The sequence below is a fragment of the Haplochromis burtoni genome, unplaced genomic scaffold (assembly GCF_018398535.1).
Source record: "Haplochromis burtoni strain Fernald_Lab_line unplaced genomic scaffold, NCSU_Asbu1 Contig_151, whole genome shotgun sequence".
NCBI lineage: Eukaryota > Metazoa > Chordata > Actinopteri > Cichliformes > Cichlidae > Haplochromis > Haplochromis burtoni.
This window is the reverse complement of record NW_024582512.1, coordinates 517,656-523,572: the sequence shown is the minus strand read 5'-3', so window position 1 is coordinate 523,572 and position 5,917 is coordinate 517,656. Positions and strand designations below refer to the sequence as shown.

Here is a 5,917-nt window from a genome sequence, read left to right as displayed (position 1 = left end):
GCTTCATGTGTCCAATTTTACACAGCTACAGCCATTACCTTTGAGCAACCACTTGTCAACCAGTTGGGAATTATTTTCTTTAGCGACCAGCCAGGGAGCTCACAAGTCTCTAAGCCTGTGTGACTGAGGCCAAAAGAAATCTTGTTTTTTTCCACTTTGCCACCACAGTCAACCCCTCATTTTGTTAAACTATAAGATAATAAAAAGGAACCAATTTACATTGTGGAAAACTAGAGGAAGCAGGACCAAGGTCATGGAGACTAAAAAATAACAAAATAAAAATAGAAAAAAAAAACACACACTGCCTAGAAAACAAACTCAGTTGGTTTACGGTATCATACTGATTTACAGTATCTAACCACAAAAAGAGGAAAAAGGTGCAAGAAAACAAAAGAAGGCACACAAACTTCTACAAGTGTTCGACTAGCGTTCCCTAGAGAGTCTAGTTGAGCAATCACGAACAAAATATCAGCAATACAAAAAAAACCTATATATATATATATATATCGCAAACAGCAGCAGCAAGTAAACAAGCAGCTCAGCAGTGAAAATGTGAGGAATGATATCTGGTCCCACTGGCAATCAGATTGATTTCATTTTGGGTTGGTTGAAATCTCAACTATAGATTTCATCCATAAGACCAGACCTTCCCAAAGTGTGGGGCCCGCCCCCTGGAGGGGGGGGAACAAAACGCTTGGACACTGCTAGCACGGGGGCCACAGAAACGCAAAGCAGGAGATGAAGCATAGCTGAATATGTTTCCAAACCAACTTCATTCTAAGCCAAAGACTAGAAAATATGGTGAAGCATATCTGCCCTTTGGCTTCACCTGCACAAGTGCCGAGGTAGGTCTCCCCTGCAGAATTAGTTTTCGCTGGGCTCTTCAAGTCATGGACAAACAGTATCCCACATTCTTGATTTTTAGTTCAAACACTTGTTGTAATGACTAACTACTCCTGACATTTTGGAGATGTTAGCTCTTTATACAGTAAAGTTACAGTGGGATACAAATAATATCAGGCTGATCCTGCCACGATTTGTTCCCCTGTCTAAATCACGGACTAACATTTGTGATGTTCGATTCGTGAACGAATCGTTCAATACTCGAGAATCACTTTACTGACTCGTGAATCATGATTCACAAGCCCAACTGACTCATCCCTGTTGCTGTTAGCAAACTAATTCCATTAGTAGAAATATATCTAGCTTATAATTAAAATTGTGGGGGGGAAACAACAGCCAGTTTCTTAACAAAAGCATTTCTGCTCTGAACTGGAAGAAAAAACCCTGAGTAGAAGCTCACATCAAGAAAATAGCTCCTCGGTTCACAGTAGCATCGCTCTGCTAACATGCTAACAGCACATTTGAGCTACTCACCCCCTCCCTTCCTGTGCTGAATCGTAAGCGTAAGCGAATCACTCAGGACTCACTAACCCCCTCCCTCCTGTGCTGAATCATAAGCGAACGAATCACTCAGGACTCACTAACCCCTCCCTCCTGTGCTGAATCATAGAGTGAACGAATCACTCAGGACTCACTAACCCCCTCCCTCCTGTGCTGAATCATAGAGCTGGAATCACTCAGGACTCACTAACCCCCTCCCTCCTGTGCTGAATCATAGAGCGAACGAATCACTCAGCCGCTCACCCCCTCCCTCCTGTGCTGAATCATGAGCATTCACCCCTGTGTGAAGCGAACAATCACTCAGACTCACTAACCCCTCCCTCCTGTGCTGAATCATAGAGTGAACGAATCACTCAGGACTCACTAACCCCCTCCCACCTGTGCTGAATCATAGAGTGAACGAATCACTCAGGACTCACTAACCCCCTCCCTCCTGTGCTGAATCGTAAGCATAAGCGAATCACTCAGGACTCACTAACTCCCTCCCTCCTGTGCTGAATCATAGAGCGAGCAAACGAATCACTCACTCACTCCCTCCCTCCTGGCTCACAGCTTCTTCTTCTTCTTGGTTGGCAACCAATGTTAAGGCGCATTATCGCCCCCTGGCTCACAGCTCAGTGGACATTCAGATGAGAAAATATATATTTGACACATTTAAGGAAAATACTAATAAAATACAAATAAACAAAATAAATGTTTATTAAGCAATTTTGATAGGAAATTGCTTAATTTCAGAAATGTTTTTGCTCTTTTTTGCTCTATAAAATAGTTGGGTTTTTTTTTTAGAATTATTCATCTTAGCAGTAGGATTTACATGAAAAGAGAAACAAATTAAGTTTGAGTGAAAATGTACATTTTTTGCACTCTCTGGTCAACTGACTCACTGAATCAAATGACCCAAAAAACCGATTCACTTTGGTGAGTGACTCATTCAAACTCGATTCAGTAAAAATAATCAAATTTACCATCACTACTAACAGTATCTCACAGTTGTTTATGTTTTTCAACCCATTTTGCACAGAGAGGCATTTTTTGAAAAATGTATTGATAGCAATGTTGAATATTATTACACAGGAAAAAAACAACTACACGTAAAATAATCACACTGTGATGCCTCTGCCTTTGTAAATAGAGGGACCGTAACTGCGTGTGTGTATGTAAGCCTGTAAAAACCGAAGATAGTCAGATTAACAGTATTTTGTCTCTATCTGCCATTCTGCAATTCATCTCATGTAAACAATAACGTGGCGCACAGCGTGACGTGGAAAAAGACACATACCTTTGACGTTGCGTGACGACCTCTGTATTCCTCGTCCACAGGTAAACGCAAAAAAGGAGTTTTAAAAAAAATCTCCGTTTTCGGTGATTCCAAACGCCATTTAAGTGTGGACGAAACAGCTGCGTTGTCAAAAATACTTGTGTAGGTGTGGACGTAGCGTAAAAGAGTTAGTAGTTTATTTTATTACTACCTGTAATTTATTGCAGATTACTTGTATTTGCTTAATTGTTTACTAAATGTTTGAGGTGTGAAATAAACCGCAATGGAGCAAAATAAGGGTGTGTGTGGTTAGAGGATGTGTGCGCGTGTGCACGCGCCGGAGGGGGGCTGGGCAACATTTTTCTTGTAAAACAAAGGGGGGCCCAGCAAAAAAACGTTTGGGAACCACTGCATTAGACTATAGATCTGTCACATGACACACCCCAAAATATTGTTTGTCTTGTGTGCAGCACACAAGCAATATTTTGTGTAATGTGCGCTGCATAAGCAATATTTTTTGCTTGTGTAGTATAGGCAAGCAAAAGTATAAAAATAGCTACAGGGCTCATATTTGAGACTTCAGTTGATTTAGTGTAAAATGTAAAAGTGTATACTTGTTATATAAACAAAAAGCTGTGCACTTTGCTGGAGACTGCTTGGTGAGGCAAAGCACATTCACAACACCAACTCTGAGTTCGCTGTTACTCGCTGCCCAGGCAAGCTTGATCTGTGTGTGTGTGTGTGTGTGTGTGTAGGTTCCAGCATGCTACTGCATAAACAGCAGAAGCTGATCAGCAGATATGCAGCAGCTGTGCCAATCATCCCCACCTGGCACCATTCCCAGTACTCAGCCTCACCTCTCTTCCTGCAGCTGAGCTGCAGCCACACCCCCACAGCGTATAATGGCACATTTGTAGCTACAGTTTTTTGTCATACTTATGCAGATGAATACACTTCATCAAAAGTATGTTGTCCATAAAGTTGCATCTGCACAGATATGGGCTACAGATTTTGATTTTAGCCTCAGTCGTTGTACACTGTGTCCTTTCCAAAATTAAGTGCACTAAAGGGTCCATGGCTTTAAATGTGGGGCTGATATTTTACTGATGTTTTACTGTCAGTAATAAAAAATAATTTTTGGAGCACAATTTTGTGGCAGTAGTAAATCCATCTCTTTGTGTGTACCAAACCCTATAAAGTGGATCACTATGTGCACGAACAAGTAAACAGTTCAAACAGACAGTCTTAGAATGGATTGTGATTCAGGACACCTCAGTGACAAGCTACTACAGAAGATGGGCTTGAAAAGAGGCACAAAACATAATTCCACTTGAAATACAGACTGACACAAAAACAAGTACAGTTTTTGTCCAGGTACAGAAAAAAATAGATCACATTTTTTCAAAGTGTCACAATTTCCAGGCTGAACAACTTAAGTGAGAAAGCTCTTTGTAAGACAGGGGTGGGCAATTAATTTTTACAAGGGGCCACATGAGAAACCCGAGTTGCGTCAGAGGGCCATATCAACGACATCTTGAACCCAAATCTGCTTAAGTTTCTTAAATTGTAAAATTCACTAAATTATATATTACGAATAGCTGGTACTGGTAATCAGAAGAATAAAACTAAAATAAAATAATGTAAATATTTATATTGGGCTATGCTATGTGAAATTGTGGCGCATATTCCAAATAAAACAAAAACAACCACCGAATCAATGTCATTTTATTTTAACATGTTTAACTCAACAAACAAGAAGTTTATAGAAATGCAACAATACAAAGATTTGTGTCATGTTTTCCTCATTTTCAGTGAGAATAATCCAGCCTGTTTTGGTTTTGAAGAAGGGCATTGAAATCTGGCTGAATGTCTGAGGTGGCTATGCGAAGAACAGCTGAGAGGTGGTCATCAGTGACAGAGGACCTGTGCTTGGATTTGTTGAACTTCATCACCAAGAATGTCTGTTCACATACATAGGTAGATCCAAAGAGGACTAGAATCCTCTGAGCATGATTCCTCAGGTGTGGAAAGTTCTCTTCTTTGAGGGAGGAATAAAAGTCCAGCAGTGAGACTGACCTGAAGTGCTCTGCCAGAAGTGTGTCAGACAGCAAGTCAATGAGTTCCATCTGAACATCACTTGAAGCATTATCCACACTGCAGGTGAAGGGAGAAGAAACCATGTCCATTTCATTTTCAAGAGCTTTGAAATCTTGAAATCGCCTTGAAAACTCTGCATGCAGTACTTCTAACATGGCTGAGTACTTGTGGAGGTGATTGGCATTTGGAATAGCCTCCTTTAGTGTTGGCAAGTGGGTCAGAAAGTTGTCCTTCACTTGGCTTGAGATAAGCTGACACTTCCTCATGAAAGCCTTTACTGCACTGTACATCTCGTGCACAAAAAGTCCCCTGCACTGCAGTTTGACATTTAGTTGGTTCATTAGTGCAGTCACATCCGCAGCAAATCCAAGGTCTGCCACCCAATCTTCATCTGAAAGCTCTGGGACGGCATGTCCTTTCTTCACACAGAAATCCTGAATCTGTTCTCTCAGATCCCAGACACTTTTTAGTACCTTGCTTAGGCTGAGCCACCTGACAGAGCAGTGGTAGCTGATGTCACCATGTTCCATCTCATTTTCCTCCAAAAGAGCAATAAATTGTCTGTGATTTAATGCTCTTGCTCTGATGAAGTTAACTGTTTTAGTTACAACATCAACAACGTGGTCTATCTTTAACACTATCTTACACAACACTGTATAATACAATGCAAAAATGTCAATTTCTGCACAGGATTAATTTCTGTCACTTTATCCTGCATTCTCTTTAACCCTTGTGTCATACTGGGGCTTTTGTGGGTCCCTTTGTTTGTTCGCATGTAAGCCATTTCCACTGTGTTGGGTGTAATATAGCGAAACTTGCCACCCGGTTTCGTTTTTGTAAAAGATTCAAAATTTCAGTCTGATTTTCTTAAAAGTCCTACATTTTTTGGACAACCATCTGTTGTTACACCTGCCAGATTATCCCATTTCAGTCCTAATTTGTCCAAACATGCATTTACCTCTGTGAATAAGTCATTGCCGGTTGTTGTTCCTTTCATTGACTGCATGGCAGCCAGCTCCTCCGTGACTTGAAAGTCTGCAGTTATTCCACGTAAGAAGATGAGAAGCTGGGCGGTATCACGCACATCGCAGCTCTCATCCAAAGCCAGAGAAAAACATTCAGTCTGCAGCTCTGTTCTTCAGCTGAAGCTCCAAGTTC

General features: G+C 41.0%; 1 pseudogene; it reads right to left on the bottom strand.

The window, feature by feature from the left end:
• Positions 1-4,470: 4,470 nt before the first annotated feature.
• Positions 4,471-5,543, bottom strand: LOC121815194 (annotated as a pseudogene).
• Positions 5,544-5,917: the final 374 nt, after the last annotated feature.